The sequence below is a fragment of the Chionomys nivalis genome, chromosome 6, assembly GCF_950005125.1.
Source record: "Chionomys nivalis chromosome 6, mChiNiv1.1, whole genome shotgun sequence".
NCBI classification, from domain to species: Eukaryota; Metazoa; Chordata; class Mammalia; order Rodentia; family Cricetidae; genus Chionomys; species Chionomys nivalis.
Genome location: NC_080091.1, coordinates 317,156 through 333,610, shown reverse-complemented (window position 1 = coordinate 333,610; position 16,455 = coordinate 317,156).

Below are 16,455 nucleotides of genomic sequence, written 5' to 3'. Positions count from 1 at the left end.
CTGCAAGGCTCTGATGGCGCTATCTGTGGAAGGAAGGGCATAGTGTTTCTAGCCTTTCAGGCCATGGAAGAGGGGATGCAGATTCCACAGGTTTGCAGGCCCTGAGAGGCCAGCCATGGAAGAAGGTGCTCAGGAGAGCCATGGAAGAGGGTGCTCAGGAGAGCCATGAAAGAGGTGGCAAATTTTCCACAACCTGGACCCCAGGATATGGCCGGCCCTGGGGAGGTCAGCTGTGGACGAGGTTTTGTAGCTTATATGACCTGGCTTCCTAGGGCATGGCTACCTCTGGTGAGGAAATATGTGGAAGAGAGGTGTGCAGTTACCTGACACAGATCCCCTGGCACTCCCTGGCCATGTGCTGGCCAACTATGGAAGAGGGATCACATCTTCTCCAGCCTGGCTCAGCAGGGCTTGTCCTGCCATTGGGAGTCAAGCCATAGAAGAGCGTGCAACTTCTCTGCCCTGGCAGGCCCTGGGGAGTCTAGATGTGGAAGAAGAGTGACAGGCCAGGCATGGAAGAGGGGAAACAGCTGGACTGGAGCCCAAGGGCCTGTCCTCTCCTGAGCAGAGCAAACAGGCAAGAGGAAGATGCTGCTCCATGGGGAAGAATCCCCAGGGACTCGCCAGGACTGTGGTGTTCAGCTGTGAAACAGGGGACTTCGGTTCCCCAGGCCTGGCTCCATAAGAACTTTGCAGAACTATAGAGACTAGGTATGGAAATCGGGGCATGACATCCCTGGCCTTGCTCCCCAGGGCCTGTCTGGCCCAGGTGAGGCCACCCTTGGAGGAGATAGCTCTTCTTCACAGGTCTAGCTTTTCATGGGCTGTCCAGCCCTGCAGAGACCCGCTGTGTTAGAGTGGGTGCAGCATCCCAGACCTGACTCTCCAGGGCTTGTCCAGTCCTGCGGAGACCAGCCACAGTAGCCAGTCTAGCAACTGTAAGTTCCAAGATAATGAGAGAACTGTCTAAAATAAATAAACAGCAGGTGGAGAGAGAGCTCAGCAGTGGAGAGTACTGTTGCCTTTTCCAGAGGAACCCGGGTCAGTTCAGTACTCACATGGCACCTCATAACCATCCGTAACTCCTGCTTCAGTGAGTCTGACACCTTCTTCTAGCTTTTCAGGCACCAGGCACACATATGTAGACACCATACACATGAAAGTAAAATAATAAAAATAAGGGGAGTCATAGAGGAAGGAACCTCACTCCGGCCTCCAAACCACATTTCTATACATATGAACACACACTATCGCACAAACACTGCACAAATACCTTCCAACATATGAAAAAGAAACTGATAGTCTTAATCTTCAACAAATATCAGTCAGGAAACCAATGACATGCAGGGCTTCATCTTTCTTTCTAGGGTCAAAGTTCTGACCAGTTTGTATTTAATAACAGAACGCTATCATTTTCAGCAACACCTAAAGAAATAGAAGAATTCGCTTCAATCTGCATGAATCTCCATCTTATCACCATGATGTTAAATATGATGTGCATTTTCAAATTTAATTTTCAAAATTAAAGACATTTTATTTTGTTTAATTCATCAACTATAAGCTCAAGAAGAAAGGTATCAAAGATAGTTCAATCTTTTATGTAAAAAACTATTTAAAGTCATGAGTTGTAAGTAATAATGATAGAAATTGATAAATATTGAGAACATATTAGAACATCAAATAATACAAGCTACTTTTTAAGAACAACTGTATACTTCTTTCCTTCTTTTATTGATTTTTATTGACTCCTACATTATTCTCTGCTCCCCTCCCTGCCTATCCTCTGCCCCCTTCAACCCTCCTCCAAGGTCTCCATGCTCCCAATTTACTCAAGAGATCTTGTCTTTTTCTACTTTCTACTTCCCATGTAGATTAGATCTATGTAAGTCTCTCTTAGTGTCCTCATTGTTGTCTAGGTTCTCTGGAACTGTGATTTGTAGGCTAGCTTTCTTTGCTTTATGCTTAAAAAGCACCTAGGAGTGCGTACATGTCTTTCTGGGTCTGGGTTACCTCACTCAAAATAATGTTTCCTAGCTCCATCCATTTTCCTGCAAAATTCAAGATGTTGTTATTTTTTTCTGCTGTGTAGTACTCCATTGTGTAAATGTACCACATTTTCCTTACCCATTTTTTGGTCGAGGGGCATTTAGGTTGTTTCCAGGTTCTGGCTGTGACAAACAAAGCTACTATGAACATAGTTGAGCACATGTCCTTGTGGGACGATTGAGCATCCTTTGGATACAAACCCAAAAGTGGTATTACTGGGTCTTGAAGAAGGTTGTTTTTTAATTTTCTGAGAAATCACCACACTGACATCCAAAGGGGCTGCACCAGCTTGCATTTCTACCAGCAACGCAGAAGTGTTCCCTTTTCCCCAGAACCTCTCCAGCATAAGTTGTCATCAGTGTTTTTGATCTTGGACATTCTTATAGATGGAAACTCAGTGTTGTTTTGATTTGCATTTCTCTGATAACTAAGAATGTTGAACATTTCCTTAAGTGTCTTTCAGCCATTTTATATTCCCCTGTTGAGAGTTTTATGTTTATGTCTGTGCTTCATTTTTTATTGGATTATGTGATCTTTTGATGGCCAATTTCTTGAGTTCTTTGTATATATTGGAAATCAGACTTCTGTCTGACGTGGGGTTAGTAAAGATCTTTTCCCATTCTATAGGCTGTCATTTTGCCTTGTTGACCAGATCCTTTGCTTTACAGAAGCTTTTCAGTTTCAGGAGGTCCCATTTATTATTTGTTTCTCTCAGTGTCTGTGCTACTGGGGTTATATTTAGGAAGTGGTTCCCTGTGCCAATGCGTTCAAGTGTACTTCCCACTTTCTCTTCTATAAGGATCAGTGTGGCTGCCTTTATGTTGAGGTCTTTGATCCATTTGGACTTGAGTTTTGTGCATGGCAATAGATATGGATCTATTTTCATTCTTCTACAGGTTATGCCAGAAACATTTGTTAAATATACTTTCTTTTTTTCCATTTGATAATTTTTTGCTTCTTTGTCAAAAATCAGGTATTCAAAGGTGTGTGGATTAATATCCAGGTCTTAGATTCGGTTCCTTTGGTGGTCCTGTCTATTATTATGCCAATACCAGGCTATTTTCAGTACTGTAGCTCTGTAGTAGAGTTTGAAGTCAGGGATTGTGATGCCTCCAGAAGTTCTTTTATTGTACAGGATTGTTTTAGCTATCCTGGGTTTTTTGTTTTTCCATATGAAATTAAGTAGTATTCTTTTAAGCTCTGTGAAGAATTTTGCTGGGATTTTAATGGGAATTGCTTTGAATCTGTAGAAAGCTTTTGGTAAGATTGCCATTTTTACTATGTTAATTCTGCCTATCCAAGAGCAAGGGAGATCTTTCAACTCTTCTTGCGTCTTCTTCAATTTCTTTTTCAATTTCTAGCTATTTGTAGCTATTGTGAAGTTTCTCTGATTTCTTTCTCAGCTCATTTATCATCTGTGTATAGAAGGGCTACTCATTTTTTGAGTTAATCGTGTATCCTGCTACATTACTGAAAGTGTTTATGAGTTGTAGAAGTTCCTTGGTAGAATTTTTGGGATCACTTATGTAAACTATCATATCATCAGCAAACAGTGAGAGTTTGACTTCTTTTCTGATTTGTATCCTCTTGATCTCCTTTTGTTGTCTTATTGCTCTAGCTAGGACCTCAAGAACTGTATTGAATAGATATGCAGAGAGTGGACAACCTTGTCTTGTTCCTGATTTCAGTGGAATCGCTGGGAGTTTCTCTCCATTTAGTTTGATGCTGGCTGTTGGCTTGCTGTATATTGCCTTTATTATGTTTAGGTATGTTCCTTGTTCCCTGCTCTCTCCAAGACCTTTATCATGAAGGGGTGCTGCATTTTGTCAAAAGATTTTTTGGTATTTAATGAGATGATCATGTGGTTTTTATTTTTCAGTTTGTTTATATGGTGGATTACATTGAGAGATTTTCATATGTTGAACTATCCCTGCATCTCTGGGATGAAGCTGACTTGATCATGGTAGGTGGTGGTTCTAATGTGTTTTTGTATTCGATTTGCCAGTATTTTATTTAGGATTTTTGCATCAATGTTCATGAGTGAGATTGGTCTGTAATTCTCTTTCTTTGTAATGTCTTTCTGTCATATGAGTATCAGGATAATATAGCCTCATAAAAAGAGTTTGGCATTGCTCCTTCTGTTTCCTTTATGTGGAATAATTTGAGAAGTATTAGTATTAGTTCTTCTTTGAAAGTCCTGTAGAAATGTGAGCTGAAACCATCTGATTCTGGTCTTTCTTTGGTTGTGAGAATTTTGATGACGGTTTCTATTTCTTCAGCAGTTATAAGTCAGTTTAATTTGCTTATCTAGTCTTGATTTAATTTTGGTAAGTGATATTTATCCAGAAAGTTGTCCATTTACTTCAATTAGCTTTCTAATTTTGTGGAGTACAGGTTTTTGAAGTATGACCTGATGATTCTTTGTATTTCCTCCATGTCTGTTGTCATGTCCCCCTTTTAATTTCTGATTTTGTTAATTTGGATATTCTCTCTCTGCCTTTTGAATAGTTTGGATAAGGGTTTGTCTATTTTGTTGATTTTCTCAAACAACCAACTCTTTGTCTCATTGATTATGCGTATTGTTTTGTTTCTATTTTGTTGATTTCAACTCTCAATTTGATTATTCCTGCCATCTAGTTCTCTTAGGTGAATTGTTTTTTCTTTTTGTTCTAAAGTTTTCAAGTTAATTCACTAGTGTGAGATTTTTTCCAGCTTCTTTATGTGGGCATTTAGTGCTATGAACTTTCCTCTTAACAATGCTTTCATTATGTCCCATAAATTGGTTATTTTGTGTGGTCATTTTTATTGAATATTAGGAAGTCTTTAATTTCTCCCTTTATTTCTTCTTTGACACATTGATGAATTAGGTGAGCATTGTTTAATTCCCATGTGTTTGTGGACTTTCTGGAATTAGTATTTTTGTTTACTTGTAGTCTTAGACCACGGGGATCTGATAAGGTACATTGAGTTATTCCAATTTTTTTTGTATTTGTTGAGGTTTGTTTTGTTACCAAATATGTGGCCAATTTTTGAAGGTTCCATGAGGTGCTGAGAAGAAGATATATTATTTTCTGTTTGGATGGAATATTCCTTAGATGTCTGTTAAATTGATTTGAGTCATAACTTCTGTTAGTTCCCTTATTACTTTGTTCATTTTTTTGTCTGACTTACCTGCCCAGTGGTAAGAGGGGAGGATTGAAGACTTCCAATTTTAGTGTGTGAGATTTAATGTATGATTTAAGCTTTGAAAGTGTTCTTTACATATAAGGGCGCCCTTGTATTTGCGGCATAGATGTACAGTATTGAGATTTCCTCTTGATGGATTTTTCATGTGACTAATATGAAATGACCTTCTTTGTCTGAATTGATTGAGTATAGCTTGAAGACTATTTTGTTGGATATTAGGATAGATACACCCACTTGTTCCTTAGGTCTATTTTATTGGAAATTATTTTCCCAAGCCCCTATTCTGCAACGATGTCTGTCTTTGAGGTTGAGATGTGTTTCTTGTATGCAAAAGGAGGATGGATTCTGTTTTCGTATCCAATCTGTTATCCTGTGCCTTTTTATAGGTGAGTTGAGTCATTTATATTAAGGGATATTAATGACCAACGTTTGCTATCTCCTCTTAGTTTAGTTTCCATTGTTGGTGATGTTAATTTGTGTGTTTTTCCCTTTTTTGGGATTTACTGCTATGAGATTATCAATTATCTGTGTTTTTGTTGGTGTAACCAACTTCCTTAGGGTGAAGTTTTTCTTCTAGTATTTTGTGTAGTGCTGGGTTTGTGGCTAGGTATTGGTCAAATCTAGTTTTGTCATGGAATATCTTGTTTTGTCCTTCTGTGGTAATTGAAAGTTTTGCTGGGTATAGTAGGCTGGGCTGACAGCTGTGGTCTCTAAATATCTGCATAATGCTTGACCACGATCTTCTGGCTTTCATTGTCTCCAATGAGAAGTCAGTTGTAATTCTGATAGGTCTACCTTTATACGTTACTTGGCCGTTTTTCTTTGTAGCTCTTAGTATTCTTTCTTTACTCTATAAATTTAGTGTATTGATTATTATGTGGTGAGGGGTCTTTTTTGGATCCAGTCTATTTGGTGTTCTGTAGGCTTCGTGTATCTTCATAGGCATACTTTCTTTAAATTGGGAAAGTTTTCTTCTATAATTTTGTTAAATATATTTTCTGTGCTTTTGAGTTGAACTTCTCCTTTTTCTATACCTATTATTCTTAGATTTGGCTTTATCATGGTGTGCCATATTTCCTGGATATTTTGGGTTTAATGTTTTCTTTAACTGATGAGTCTATTTCCTCTATTGTACCTTCAGTGTTTGAGATTCTTTCTTCCATCTCTTGTATTCTATTGTTCATGATTGCGTTTGTGGTTCCTGATCATTTTCTATGATTTCTGTCTCTATAATCCCTTTGGTTTGTGCTTTCTTTATTGTCTGTATTTCAGCTTTCAAGTCTTGAATAGTTTATTTCATATGTTTGATTGCTTTTTCTTTGTTTTATTTAAGGGATTTGCTAATGTCTTCCAATTTTTTGTTTATCTTTTCCTTCATTTCTTTGAAGGAATTTCTCATTTCATCTTTAAGAGTTTCAAACATTCCCTTGAAGTTATTTTAGGTCATTTTCTTCTGCTTCATCTATATTTGGTTATTCAAGTCTTGCTGTTGTAGGGTTTTTAGGTTTTACTGGTATCATGTTTCTCTTTGTGGTGTTGCATGTGTTCTTACATTTTCTACTCATCTTTTCCTCTAATAGGTGTGGGTGGGACTGTCTTAGAGTCTGTTGATTAATTTTCTAGGTGCCAGTGAATCCAAAGCTCAGATGGTTGTTTCTCGTGTACAGTCAGTGCCACAGTTCTAGTTATCCTGTTGTTTACTTGGTGTTCCTGGAGATAGCTCACCACTTCTGAGTTTTGCTCTGCTCCCTTGGAGTTTGCTGTCTCAGGCTGGCTTTGACTTAGGTTACCTGTTTTGACCTGTTTCTGTAAATCCTGGTCTTGATCCTCTCCTGCAGAAGTCCCTACTTGGAGTTGGTCCTGCAAAGTTCTCTGGCTCCGGTCTACTGTCTATGATTTCTCAGGCTCAGGTGTACCCAGAACTGCAGAGGACCTGGCTCAGGCTGACTCCCTCAGAGGTCCCAGATTCATGCTAGGACCTGCAGATGTTTCAGGTTCCTGCCTCTTACCTTTGATGTCTCAGACCAATGCCGAGACCCACAGAAGTCCTGGTTCAAGCCTACTCCCTCTGAGGTCCCAGACTCATGCCTGACCCTGCAGAGATCTCTGGTCCCTGCCTTGGAGGTTCCAGATTCACACCCAGACTGGAAGAGGTCCTGGATCAGGCCTAGTTCCTCAGAGATCCTAGACTCATGCCCAGATCCACAGGGATTCTGGCATAGGTCTACTCCCTTGAAGGTGCCAGATTCATATCTGGACCCTAGTGGTCTCTGGCTCTGGCTCACTCACTCAGGGTTACTCCCCTATACCTGTTCTGGTGGAGTTCACTATCTCTGGTTTGCTCTGGACCAGGTCACTGGCTCAATCCTGGTCAGCCAGCCCAATAGTGTTTTATTTAACCCTCATGAGTGTGTATGTTTTCTGAAATTTAAATTCCTCTTTTAGTCTTGATCCAAGAAAAACAATAGAATATAAAGGGCTGTTTCAATTTTCCAGTATTTAGTGAGACTTGCTTTGTGTCCTCATACATGACCTATTTTAGGCTAATTTCCACTGGCTACTGAAAAATAGGTATATTCTGTATTTGGGCAGAATGTTCTGAATATCTGATTATGTCTACTCAAATTCTGGTGTCACAATCTATGTGTGTGTGTGTGTAGTTCTTCTATCTAAAGGTCAGAGAGCCATAATGAATTCACTACTATCACTGCATTGAAAGAACAAGTTTTGTATCTAGTAGTATCTGCTTTGCAAAACTGGGTGAGTTAGTGTTTGATGCATCTATTTTAGAATGGTAATTATGTTTTGATGAATAGTTTTTTGAAAAGTATGAAGTAACCTTTTCTTTAAAATTTCTTCTAACAATTTTTGTTTTACAACTATTTTCTCAGACATTGGAAGAGTGAACCTTGCTTGGTTTTTGTTCTGAGTTGCTATAAAGATCTTTCTCCACTCTTTTACTATAAACTAATCCCTATCATTGATGGCTAGGTATGTCTTTAGGAGGTAGTAAAAGGAGAGATCTTATTTTCTTTCTTTTTTTTTAAATACCAAAAGAAATTCCCACAACCTTCCTTCCTCTCGCTCCCTGCACACAACCTGCCACCCCTCCCCCCTACAATCCTAAGAGAAGACAAGGCATCTGGCTCTGTGGCAAGTCCAAGGCCCTCCCTACTACATCTAGATTAAGGTATATATCTAAAGAGAATAGGATCCCCAAAAGCCAGTACATGCAGTAGAGACAAATTTCAGTGCCACTGTTAGTGACCCCTCAGTCTGCCCTAACTGTCAACCACATTCAGAGGGACTAATTTGATCCCATGCTCCTTCACTCCCAGGCTAGTTGGTGTTGGTGAGCTTCCATTAATTCAGGCAAACTGTCTGAGTGGGTGAAGACCTCATGGTTTTGACCTGCTTGCTCATATTCTCACTTCTTCCACTCTTCAACTGAACCTTGGGAGCTCAGCCCAGTGCTTCGAAGTGGTTTTCTGCCTTTGTTTCCATCTGTTGTTGGATGAAGGTTCTATGGTGATATTTAAGATAATCATCAGTCTGAATACAGGGCAAGGCCAGTTCAGGTACCCTCTGCTGTATTGCTTAGGTTCTTAGCTGAAGTCATCCGTGTTGATTTGTGGAAATTTTTATAGCCAGGTTTTTTGCTAACCCCACAATGGCTCACTCAATCAAGATATCTTTTTCCTTGCACTCATATTCGTCCTTCCTCCATCTCGAGTATCCCATTCCCTCAAATTCTCCCCAAACCTCCCCTTCTCCCCTTCCTTCTACCCCTAACCTCATGTTTCCAAATTTTGCCAGGCAATCTTTTCTGTTTTCGATGCCCAGCCTGATCTATATATGTTTTTCTTTGGGTTCACCTTATTTACTTAGCTTCTTTAGGATCATGAACTATAGACTCAATGTCCTTTGTTTAATGGCTAGAATCTACTTATGAGAGAGTACATACCATATTCATTTTTTTTGGGTCTGGGTAACCTCACTCAGGATAGTGTTTTTTAATTCCACCTATTTGCATGCAAAATTTAAGATGTCATTGTTTTTGCCGTTGATTAGTACTCTAATTTGTAAATATCCATTCTTCAGGTGAGGGAAATTTAGGTTGTTTCCAGGTTCTGGCAATTTCAAATATTGTTGCTATGAACATAGCTGAACAAATACTTTTGTAATATGATTGAGCATCTTTTGCGTATATTCCAAAGAGTGGTATTGCTGGATACTGAGATACATTGATTCCAAATTTTCTGAGAAATCACCATACTGATTTCCAAAGTGGCGGAACCCCGGCCCGCACAATTAAATCAAGTAGGTTTTTTTTTTAGGCCTGGCCTGTAGAGAGGGAGGCCTTTTATTGGCGAGGTCCACGGGCGAACGGGGAGCCGGGTCCTGTCCCTGAAGACCCTCCTGAGTGGGGAGAGTGTTCAGGGCCCACGCCAGGACACAGGAAACGGAGCGGGAACATTTTCAGATCCCATTCACCCCCCTGGTAAGCCTGCGAAGGCTGATACCCTCTGCGGGGGCTGCTCTTCCTCTGCTGCGACCTCTCTATTTCTGGCACATCCCAGCTTGTGCCCAGGGCCCTCTTCCACTCACCCTCCCTTCTGCAGGGCTGCGGGATCACCCAGTATAGCCTGTTTGGGCACTGGGTCGGGAGCTCGGGGCAGAGGACAGCGGGAGTTTCTCTGTTTTGGTGGCTGGCCTACAGAGGGGTTAGCCTTTTGTGGACGAGGTCCTGGGCAAACGGGGAGCCTGGTCCTGGTCCTGAAGATCCTTCTGAGTGGTGAGAGCAATCTTGGCCCACAGCGGGAGCCAGGAAACGGAGCAAGGGCACTTTGTAAGCGGGGCCCTTGGCCAGCAGGGAAACCTGTTCTTGACTTAAAAGACCCATTAGATAGCATTGATAGGAGGAGATGAGAAGGTGCCAAAGCAAGAATTCACCCAACAATATGAAAAACAACATGAAAACACCAGAACCCAATGATCTTACAACAGAAGGATTTGAACACCCTAACACAGAAGAAGTGGAAAAAATTGACTTTATGAAAGCAATAGAGTCCCTTAAACAACATGTAAAAAACACCCTTATAGAAATGGATAAGAAGTATAACAAAAAGTTTGATGAAATGAGTAAATACGTAAATGATGCCCTGGGAAACCAAGAAAAAACGATCAAACAGGTAATGGAAACAGTTCAAGAATTGAAAACGGAAATTGAAACAAGGAAGAAAACACAAAATGAAGACCAGTTGGATATGGAAAATCTAGGTCAACGAGCAGAGGCTACAGAAACAAGCATAATCAACAGACTACAAGAGATAGAAGAAAGAATCTCAGATTCTGAAGACAACATAGAGAAAATAAACGCACTGATCAAAGAAAACAGCAAAACCAACAAAGTTTCATCACAAAACATTCAGGAAATATGGGACACAATAAAAAGACCAAACCTAAGAATAATACAGATACAAGAAGGAGAAGAGTCACAACTCAAAGGTCCAGAAAATATTTTTAACAAAATTATAGAAGAAAACTTTCCCAACATAAAGAAAGATATTCCTTTGAATATTCAAGAAGCATACAGAACACCAAACAGACTGGATCAAAGAAAAACATTCCCTTGCCATATTATAATCAAAACACAAAATATACAGATTAAAGAAAGAATATTAAGAGCTGCAAAGGAAAAAGGGCAAGTTACTTATAAAGGTAAACCGATCAGAGTTACACCTGACTTCTCTATGGAAACCATGAAAGCCAGAAGGTCCTGGATAGAGGTACTGCAGAAACTAAGAGACCATGGATGCAAACCCAAACTACTATACCCAGCCAATCTATCATTCACTATCAATGGAGAAAACAAGACATTCCAGGATAAGAACAAATTTAAACAATACGTAGCCACAAATCCAGCCCTACAGAAAGTAATAGAAGGAAAATCACAATACAAGGAATCCAACATAGCCAACACTGCCTACAATAACTCAGGCATCTAGGGACCCTTCACCAGCACGACTCAAAGAAGAGAGACACACAAACTCTACTACAAAAAACAATAGGAATAACCAGAGTAATCAACCACTGGTCATTAATATCATTTAATATTAATGGTCTCAATTCACCTATGAAAAGAAACAGACTAAAAGATTGGATATGAAAACAGGATCCAACATTCTGCTGTTTGCAAGAAACACATCTCAACCACAAAGACAGGCATCTACTCAGAGTAAAGGGTTGGGAAATGGTTTTTCAAGCAAATGGTCCTAAGAAAAAAGCAGGTATGGCCATACTAATTTCTAACAAAACGGACTTCAAACTAAAATCAATCAGAAGAGACTGAGATGGACACTTTATACTCATAACAGGAACAATTCATCATGTTTAAGTCTCAATCCTGAATATCTATGCCCCTAATATAAAAGGACCCACTTATGTAAAAGAAATATTACTAAAACTCAAGGCAGACATCAAACCACACACACTAGTAGTAGGAGACTTCAACACACCTCTCTCACCAATGGACAGGTCAATCAGACAGAAACCTAATAGAGACTTAAGAGAATTGTTGGAGGTAATGAAGCAAATGGACTTAACCGACATCTATAGAACACTCCACCCAAATAGGAAAGAATATACTTTCTTCTCTCCAGCTCATGGAACCTTCTCGAAAATTGACCACATACTCGGTAACAAAAGAAACCTCCACAGATACAAAAAAATATCAGGGTCCTCCTGTGTCTTATCAGTTCATCACTGATTAAAGTTAGAAGGCAACAACAATGCTACCCCCCAAAAGCTGACAAACTCATGGAAACTGAACAGTCAACTACTGAACCACACCTGGGTCAAGGAAGAAATTAAGAAAGAAATTAAAGTCTTCCTTGAATTTAATGAAAATAAAGAGACAACATACTAAAACCTATGGGACACGATGAAAGCAGTGCTCAGAGGAAAGTTCATAGCACTAAGTGCCCACTTAAAGAAAACGGAGAAAGCATACATTGGGGACTTAACAGCACACCTGAAAACTCTAGAAAAAAAAGAAGCAGAAGCACCCAGGAGGAGTAGAAGACTGGAAATAATCAAACTGAGGGCAGAAATCAACAAAATAGAAACACAGAAAACAGTCCAAAGAATCAATGAAACAAAAAGTTGGTTCTTGGAGAAAATCAACAAGATCGACAAACCCCTATCCAAACTAATTAAACGACAGAGAGAGAACGCAAATAAGTAAGATCAGAAATGAAAAGGGGGACAGAGGAAATTCAGAGAATCATTAGATCTTACTACAAAAGCCTGTATGCCACAAAACTGGAAAATGCAAAAGAAATGGACATTTTTTTGGATAAGTACCATATACCAAAGCTAAACCAAGAACAAGTGAACTATCTAAGTAGACCGGTTAGTCGCGAAGAATTAGAAAGGTTTATCAAAAATCTCCCTTCCAAAAAAAACCCAAGACCAGATGGTTTCAATGCAGAATTCTACCAGACCTTCCAAGAAGAGCTAATACCTATACTTCTTAATGTATTTCACAATATAGAAACAGAAGAGTCATTGCCAAATTCCTTTTATGAAGCTACAGTTACCCTGATACCAAAACCACACAAAGACCCAACCAAGAAAGAGAATTACAGGCCTATCTCACTCATGAACATTGATGCAAAAATCCTCAATAAAATACTGGCAAACCGAATCCAAGAACACATCAGAAAAATTATCCATTATGATGAAGTAGGCTTCATCCCAGAGATGTAGGGCTGGTTCAACATACGCAAATCTATCAATGTAATCCACCATATAAATAAACTGAAAGAAAAAAACCATATGATCATTTCATTAGATTCTGAAAAAGCATTCGACAAAATTCAACACCCCTTTATGATGAAGGTCTTGGAGAGATTAGGGATAAAAGGATCATACCTAAATATAATAAAAGCTATTTACAGCAAGCCGACAGCCAACATTAAATTAAACGGAGAAAAACTCAAAGCCATCCCACTAACATCAGGAACACGACAAGGATGTCCACTCTCTCCATACCTCTTCAATATAGTGCTTGAAGTTCTAGCAATAGCAATAAGACAACATAAGGGGACCAAGGGGATTCGTATTGGAAAGGAAGAAGTTAAGCTTTCGTTAATTGCAGATGATATGATAGTATACATAAGCGACCCAAAAAACTCTACCAAAGAACTCCTACAGCTGATAAACACCTTTGGGAATGTGGCAGGTTACAAGATCAACTCCAAAAAATCAGTTGCCTTCCTATACACAAAGGATAAGGAAGCAGAGAGGGAAATCAGAGAAGCATCACCTTTTACGATAGCCACAAATAGCATAAAATGTCTTGGGGTAACTCTAACCAAGGAAGTGAAAGATCTATTTGACAAGAACTTTAAGTCTTTGAAGAAAGAAATCGATGAGGACACCAGAAAATGGAAGGATCTCCCTTGCTCTTGGATTGGGAGGATCAACATAGTAAAAATGGCAATTCTACCAAAAGCAATCTATAGATTCAACGCAATCCCCATCAAAATCCCATCAAAATTCTTCACAGAGGTGGTAAAGACAATAATCAACTTTATATGGAAAACCAAAAAACCCAGGATAGCCAAAACAATCTTACACAATAAAGGATCGTCTGGAGGCATTACCATCCCTGACTTCAAACTCTATTACAGAGCTACGGTATTGAAAACAGCTTGGTATTGGCATAGAAACAAAGAAGTCAACCAATGGAATCGAATAGAAGACCCTAGCTTTAACCCACAAACCTATGAGCACCTGATTTTTGATAAAGGAGCTAAAAGTATACAATGGAAAAAAGAGAGCATCTTTAACAAATGGTGCTGGCAAAACTGGATGTCAGCCTGTAGAAGAATGAAAATAGATCCATATCTATCACCATGCTCAAAACTCAAGTCCAAATGGATTAAAGACCTCAATATCAGTCCGAACACACTGAACCTGATAGAAGAGAAAGTGGGAAGTACTTTACAACACATGGGCACAGGAGAACACTTCCTACGTACAACCCCAGCAGCACAGACATTAAGGGCATCATTGAATAAATGGGACCTCCTGAAACTGAGAAGCTTCTTTAAAGCAAAGAACACTGTCACTAAGACAAAAAGGCAACCCACTGACTGGGAGAAGATCTTCACCAACCCTGCAACAGATAAAGGTCTGATCTCCAAAATATATAGAGAACTCAAGAAAGTAGACCGTAAAGGGCTAATCAACCCAATTAAAAAATGGGGCACTGCGCTGAACAGAGAATTCTCAACAGAAGAAGTTCGAATGGCCAAAAGACATTTAAGGTCATGCTCAACTTCCTTAGCGATCAGGGAAATGCAAATCAAGACAACTTTAAGATACCATCTTACACCTGTCAGAACGGCTAAAATATAAAACACCAATGATAGCCTTTGCTGGAGAGGTTGTGAAGAAAGGGGTACACTCATCCACTGCTGGTGGGAATGCAAACTTGTGCAACCACTTTGGAAAACAGTATGGTGGTTTCTCAGGAATTTCGGGATCAACCTACCCCTGGACCCAGCAATACCACTCTTGGGAATATACCCAAGAAATGCCATATCATACAACAAAAGTATATGCTCAACTATGTTCATAGCAGCATTGTTTGTAATAGCCAGAACCTGGAAACAACCTAGATGCCCTTCAATGGAAGAATGGATGAAGAAAGTATGGAATATATACATATTAGAGTACTACTCAGCAGTAAAAAACAATGACTTCCTGAATTTTGCAGGCAAATGGACGGAAATAGGAAACACTATCCTGAGTGAGGTGAGCCAGACCCAAAAAGAGGAACATGTGATATACTCACTCATATTTGGTTTCTAGCCATGAATAGGGGACGTTGAGCTTATTATGCATGATCCTAGAGAAGCTAATTAAGAAGGTGAACCCAAAGAGAAACATTTAGGCGATGGAAGGAGACAGAGACAAAGACCCACATTGGAGCACCGGACTGAAATCTCAAGGTCCAAATCAAGAGCAGGAGACAGAGCATGAGCAAGGAACTCAGGACCGCGAGGGGTGCACCCACACACTAAGGCAATGGGGATGTTCTATCAGGAACTCACCAAGGCCAGCTGGCCTGGGTCTGAAAAAGAATGGGATAAAACCAGACTTGCTGAACATAACGGACAATGAGGACTACTGAGAACTCAAGAACAATGGCAATGGGTTTTTGATCCTATTGCACGTACTGGCTTTGTGGGAGCCTAGGCAGTTTGGATGCTCACCTTACTAGACCTGGATGGAGGTGGGTGGTCCTTGAACTTCCCACAGGGCAGGGAACCTGGAACCTGGATTACTCTTAGGGATGATGAGGGAGGGGGGTTTGATGGGGGAGGAGGAGGGAAATGGGAGGTGGTGGCGGGGAGAAGGCAGAAATCTTTAATAAATAAAGAAAGAAAGAATTTTTTGGATTTAATGTTTCTTTGATCAATGAGTCTATTTTTTCTATAGTATCTTCAGCACCTGCGATTCTTTTATCTCTTGTATTCTGTTCATTTAACTAGATTTTCCATATATACCCTCCACTTGTTTTATGTTTTCTTTATTACTTCCATTTTGGTCTTCAAGTCTTGAACTCTTTCCTTTACCTGTTTGATTGCTTTTTCTTTATCTTCTTGGGTATCTTTTAGGGATTTATTAATTTCTTCTAACTTTTTGCTTTTTTCCATTTCCTCAAGGGAGTTTTTCACTTCCTGTTTAAAATTATCCATCATTTTCATAAGGTTACTTTTAAAGTTGATTTTTCGGCTTCTTCTGTGTTAGGATGTTCAAGTGTTCCTGTTGTGTGTTCACTGGGTTCTTGTGTTACAATGTTGCTTTTCAGGATGTTGGAGGAATTCTTGCATTGGTCCCTACCCATCTATTTCTTCAAATGAAGCCAGCAGAGTCTTGGCATCTTGGTCCAATCTTTGCTGTGACTGTCTGAGTACTTGGGAGTTTTTCTTGGTCTGCCCTCTCTTAGGTCTCCTAAGCACTGGAGCAGGCTGTGTTGCAGGATTCCAATGACCTCACAGGTAAAAAGGCAGGATTGGAGGCAGAGTGGTTTTGGGGAAAGCCCAGCAGCAGAGATACTCCCAGCTGGCTGGCAAGAAAAGCTAGGGAGTTGTGGACGGGCTCCTAGGTTCTCTCCCACTGGTAAGGTCCTGGAGAGTGGGGTGTCTG